This window comes from Lineus longissimus, chromosome 18, assembly GCF_910592395.1.
Source record: "Lineus longissimus chromosome 18, tnLinLong1.2, whole genome shotgun sequence".
Taxonomy (NCBI): Eukaryota; Metazoa; Nemertea; class Pilidiophora; order Heteronemertea; family Lineidae; genus Lineus; species Lineus longissimus.
This window is the reverse complement of record NC_088325.1, coordinates 6,366,921-6,373,227: the sequence shown is the minus strand read 5'-3', so window position 1 is coordinate 6,373,227 and position 6,307 is coordinate 6,366,921. Positions and strand designations below refer to the sequence as shown.

The 6,307-nt window shown below is 40.3% G+C and overlaps 1 long non-coding RNA gene across 1 annotated transcript; it reads left to right on the top strand.

Moving 5' to 3' along the window:
• Positions 1-1,005: 1,005 nt before the first annotated feature.
• On the top strand, positions 1,006-5,926 carry LOC135502306 (uncharacterized). Its single transcript, XR_010449753.1, has 2 exons — positions 1,006-1,290; positions 2,410-5,926. It is a non-coding gene; the product is annotated as an uncharacterized LOC135502306 (long non-coding RNA).
• The last annotated feature ends 381 nt before the right edge of the window (positions 5,927-6,307 follow it).

The window sequence follows — 6,307 nt, the reverse complement described above, 5'->3', positions numbered from 1 at the left end:
GGCTATACCTTTGTTTGAATTACAGTATTGTAATAAAAATCCCGTACACTTTGTGTGTACGTTCAGTACACATAGTTTATAGGCTAAAAAATTGCAATTTGAAGTTATCAATCATGATCAGCTTGAAAATTAAGATGTGTATTCCTCAGACATCCAACAATAAGCTTTTAAAGTTTTAAAAATATGACATACTTCAAAGTTGAAATATGGAAATTTTACCAAGTCATGTCAAGGAACTGACGCCATTTTGGCCTTGCAGGGCAGAAATTTAGACAATTCTTAACTGGACACTGAGACTACGAATATCAAAAATCTATTAATATTTGCCTTGATCATATTCTAGTATGCTCTCCAGATCTATAAAATGGAAATACCACACCATTTGGTCAAACTTGGCCAGACAGGCGGCCTTTGAAGGCCACACATTATTTTCAGGAACAACGGTTCGCTGCCTCGCGGATTAATACATGACCTGCCCTCCACTAACCTTTGCGTAATGGTATTCCGGTATCCTCATATATAGAGCATGACCGAAACTCTAATTATTGATGACGTTGTTCCGTCTCTGCTTGAATTGGGCACTATTTCCTCGGAATGGTGGGATTCGGCCATTCAGTTTTTAGACTTTCATTGCCATATCTGTCAGATCTTGATCAATGCGAATCTTAACCTTGATGAATCTTAATAATGCTTTTTAGAGAGGACGATTCTATGGCCGTGCATAATGTACAGTGACTTTTACATCAAGGAGGCTAATACTGGTGGAGAGAATATGCTGGAATTTTATGTCTGGTTGGACATAGTTCAAACCCTGACCCTTTCTCTTACTCAAAATTTGTTTATAGCTTCTGTCTGTAACCAAGGCCAATATCATATACATACACATGTATGTCTCATTTTCCATGAGCGGGTATCTCTATTAAACCAATACATTTGGTCTTTTTATCTTATAGGTAGGACATGCGACCCGTGAATCCATTCAGGTCAGAAGACAGAATGATAGTCATGTAATCAAGAGTTAGGACAATCTTTGTCTTGGCAGGATAGATCAAAATTACTACACGCCCGTTGAAGACACTGCAGTCAGCGAATCATCCACCGCCTGAAACATCGCCAACGCCATATTTTAATTCACCGCCCTGAGCGTCGACGTACAAAGATCTCGAGTCCCCGGCGCCGTCAGAAAGTGATGATCGTTCGCTAATAAAAGATGGTTCAAGCGATGCAGTGATATTTCGAAAAATTTACAGGAGGTTGCTAGGATGCTATGTGGTATCACCTGTGGTTTTGGTAGGTGTTTTCCCTCTCTCTGTATCCAATATATTAGTTTCCATGGTTTCCATGGCATTTATTGTTTTGTGCATGGGTGATTGAGATGTGTAGTCGTAAATATGGTCTTGTAGTCTCCCTGTTGTCAATAGAATAGCTATGATGCAGTGTTCGAGCCTTCAGTGATGCCCAGGTAGCCTTAATTCATCACAGATGAACAAATCTTATATAATGAGGACGTTGTGCAGGTACTGTTCTTTCAGCGGTTAGGCCTAGGAGAGGGGAACGTGCTTGACAGTTGACGTGCAACACCGCTTTCCCAGTATATGCACAGTCTTAAACTTGACTGCCAAGCCTGCCCAAGACCCCACCCAGCCGAACTATTTCACTCAAATACTCTATCATTTCTGTACACAGCTACAGCTCCGTCTTCCGAGACAAAATACCATCTCAATCATATGTGTACAGTGCATCGAGTACGGTGTTGATCGATTTCTATAGCAGGTTGTAGTCATCCTTCCCTGATGTTTATCACCGGCTATTGATTTTCTCAGCGCCATCTCCACTGGATACATGCTCATGCTCTCGTTCTGCTGTGATCGTAGTGCGGTAACGCTAACTTCCAAGAATCATTCCCAGGTGTTTGTAAAAATTTTGAAAACAAATGGGTGTATTCAATTTTCCGATAGACTCACATGAATATTATGAAATATTTCGCATATGGTATATACTTGTACGGAAAATTGCTCTTTAAAATGCAAAAAAACAACACTTTAATATGAGAATGTACTAGTAGAATATCTGGAAATGTAATCGTCTGCTCTCTTTCTCTCTAAATTACATTGCCATGGCACTGCACCTTATCACGGAGTATGCAATGTCTGAAGATGAAAGTGGGTTTGCCAGAAGAAGCTACTTCTAGCGGTTTACCCAAGCATTGCACGGTGCGATCAATCTTGTGCGATATCGTTATGCATCATAATTTAAAAAAAATTGTATGTCCAGATGCAATACCATAATGCGAACAGGTTCACCAGAGTGAATACTTGCGCTAGTTGACGGGTGTATGCAGGACTGTCCTAAACCATAATACCCCCAGTACTGTTGATTGAATGATTTAATGCCGATCCTTCATTTCAGGGCAAGTGGCAGGTCGCCAGGATTAAAGGCCAGTCAATCAAATTTCAACCCAATGAAGACCGGAATATCATTGCGCATGATGGGACAGGGCTGGTGACCCTGAAATCGATCTTAATTCTTCGGGCGAATCCACTGGTTAGGACCAGCGTGGAGAGTTGACTGCATGGAAGGGAACAGCACAGCCTTCGCGCCATGAAATATACAGTGTCCGTCATGCTGAGATCACCGACATAGATTGATACAAACCCAGCTTCGTTGTGTTTAATTTACCATCCGAGTGTTGTTCACTTGACAAATATCAAATTATCCATTGATTGAGAGCAATTGTAGCTCCCTTACTTTCAAAAAATACTTCTGGGGGAATTAAAAAACAGAGATCCTGATGGTTGTAGATGGATGCAACACTTCCATTTCAATGTTATTGTTAAAAAAACGTGGATGACGAAATCAGGGCCAAATTAATGATAACCAATATAGCATCACACATCCTTATAATTCTGCAGCAAACAGAAATTGTCCGACCCTCCTATACAGTTATAGATAAAAAAGTAGTAATAGTTAAAGATAAAAAAGGGACGTTTCACTGCAGCAGGCATGCTTCAACGTAATCGTATATATAGTTCATTAATAAGGTATGGTATGCCAGGAAAATGCTTCATCAATTAACAGTCGAAACATGCTAGAAAATGTTAACATGATTCATACATAACACATGTAGACTAGTATTGATCTTGGCAAGCAACCAGCTGGTCACATTCTGAAACTGTTTCGAACGGTACGTGTGTGAATTTCGTCGTGTTTAACATGTTCATGATCAACGAATGCGGCGAATAGTGACACAACGACAGCTGTATAGCTCAGTGCAGTAAGGAATTCGATTTACCGATGTGCAAAAAGGGAGAGTGTGATGTTTTCAACACGAAACCATGAACTTGTTGTTTGAATACGTCTGGAATACGTGCTGAGTTATACCCTCTGTGCTTGTTTCTCATGGAATTGTGTGCAATTCACCATATCGAACACTGTGTCCCCATTACACGTACACTAGCGCTGATGTACAGTTGTTAAGGGATGTATGCATGGTGTAATTGGTTCTGATCTGGCTTTCTGCGGTTGTCGCTACTGTACCGGTCGTATTATCAACGTTTCTTTGGAATAGTTGCTGATTAATGTATTCTGTGCTGGATTGCGATCATCAACTAATACATGGAGTTCAAACCAATGTGCGGCTAATCAAGGAAGCAAGCCAAACGTTATACGTTGCCTTCATGTTTCTGGATTCTTCCCCGACTATATGCGGGGACCGAACGCTGCAGTTCTACTTAGGTTTTACACTTGGCTTATCACACGTTGCTTGTGAACGGTGCTCATAACAATTCATCAAAATGTATCCTAATATACACTGCCACCGGACTAGTAAAATGAGGTTTTTGCCTCGAGAAAAGCGCCCTCTATTCATTATAGTGGTGATCATAATAATTGTGGAAGTGTTTGTACTGGCGCGGACATTGAACCATGAACACAAGCGATTTCCCGCAAAAACATTTGATATGATGTTCAAAGATATCAAGAAGCGAATCGCTGGAAGAGGAAATGCTTGGTCGTCATGACAACAGGCCGGGAATATGCAGCCATTGATACGAACTATTTGCTCATTGATTTGTTTTGTCATACAATAACCACTAGGTTGTTTTTCAACTTCAAATATAAGATCATTCCTCTAAAAACCTTGGCCTCAAGAGTCTGACAAAGGTATCGTGTGAAAAGGGTTGTTGTGGCACAGTCAGTTTTGTCATTCATCTGGTAGATTTTGTTAATATGATTGATATTAGGGTCATGGGCTGTGCCTCTGAAGTTCAATCCAAACAGAATACTGAATATTGGGGGAGTCAATTACATGTACTTTTTAAAACAATAGTGGCACATAAACCGTTACGTTGTCATATAGTTTTATTACAAAGTCTGGTTCCCCGTATCCTTCTGCGTCATTGAGCAGTAGGCAGGTTTTGCAACCCTCAATGAAAACTACGAACGAACGACTTTCGTTAAACATTTTCCTGAGTCCCAGCTCGCTCAATGAAAAGTATCTTATGATAAGGTGAATTTGCGGCACAAGACTTGATTATCATACGACACACCTTCAAAAATAGTACTTCGCGTTAAAAGTGGTTTGCCTGCCTAGCTTGCAGACGAAACATCGAGACGCGATGGCGATAGATTTTCTCTTATATATGTGAGAGTGTCCTTTTGATCATTCGTCAAATGAAGACCCAGGTGCCGATCTTAGAGTTCAATAGTGACGGCAATTCTCTTTTTTTAACGAGTCCCGAAAATGTATTTGGCGTGAAGTGCTTTTGATATAAAAACTGGGGCCTGATGCACAAAGTACACTTAGCAGGCTACGCACCCGTAAGCGTCACTTATTGTCTACGTAAGCATGTAGTTGCGTGGTATTCACAGAGTACACGCAAAACTACGTTAATAGTATTAAGCGTTATGTTATGTTCACGTGTGGTCGGTGGGTACGCGCAGCGCACACTTAGTTTCGAGGACGACTCGGATGGCAGCTGCACTAGTTATTATAGAGGAAGAAAATCAACGGGCGTTACGTCGCGAACGCATTTTTTCGTGATCGCGTGCATCCCCTTGATACTTTTGAGGATGCCACGTCCAGTTCTTTTAGAAGTAATGGACCTACTGAAGGCCGATGTGTTACACCCAGCAATGGGATCCCAAGCAGTCCCGAGCGCTTTGCAAGGACTCACGGCACAGGGAGTGTCAAAGGGTTAATGCTGTAATTAGCAATTTTGGTGGAAAGCAAGGCGGTTGCCCAATGTCCTTTCCCATGATCTTTTATTCAATCTAAATGCCATCCCTTAGTGGTGCAAACAAGTTTTATCTTGGTTCAGGCAATTTGCCCTTGCTCGCTCATGCGTGAAAAGCTAGGTGTGATATTTTGTACTGATATGCATGAAACCCCTACCTACCAATATCCATCGAAAATATTTTCCAAAAATATAAAGTGCTAATTTTGGGGTAATTTATCAAACTGTATACTTTTTTGATACACCCTGTATAGCCAGGCGGCACCTATTTCTATTAAGTGTGATTACCCGGCATACAGCAACGCCACCCCATAGTTTACAAAATCATGTAAGGTCGGCCGGAGAAATGTTCACCTAACCTTATGTGTAATCTTATGATAGTGAAAACGTTCCGTTATGGCTAGGAGTGCTCAAAGACAGCTTTGTGAATAAATCTTAGCGTAATCTTATCTTCCTCGTAAACGTAGCGTAAGTGCACGCTAAGTGTAATATTTTACGGGTGCTTCGTGAATCCGGCTCCAGGCCTTTGTTGGGTCACCCCTTTTCTCCGTTTTTCTCATTTACATCGATAATCATCGTTTATGTAGTTGTAGAAATTGTCTATGTAGTCATAGGTTGATCCCCACCGATAATACGAAATTGTATTTGCAGAATGTCTCAACATTTGTAATAAACTGCGTTTAATGAATTTACATTGGGATTTTATTTCTTTTATCAAGTCAAGTTCAATCATAATATATATGCATTTGCAATATTATGTATGTGGCCTGCCCTGTCAAAACTAGTGAACTTGTCGCGCATGAAGAAGGTGGAAATTGTGAAAATGTCTTTTTTTCTTCAAAACGGTTTTCCAACAACGAAAATGAGGTTATTATTTTCTTAAAAGCATTATTTGATAATTGCTTTTTAAACTCTCGGGAACTGTGAAGAGCATCATTTTTTTTAATGTCCGATTTGGCTAAATATATTTCTCAATAATTCTCTCTCTTATATTTTTGCATGCCTATTGTTCAATCTTTGAAGTATGGCCACTACAGAATGTACATGTTTTTAAAATTGGGTAATATGTGTTT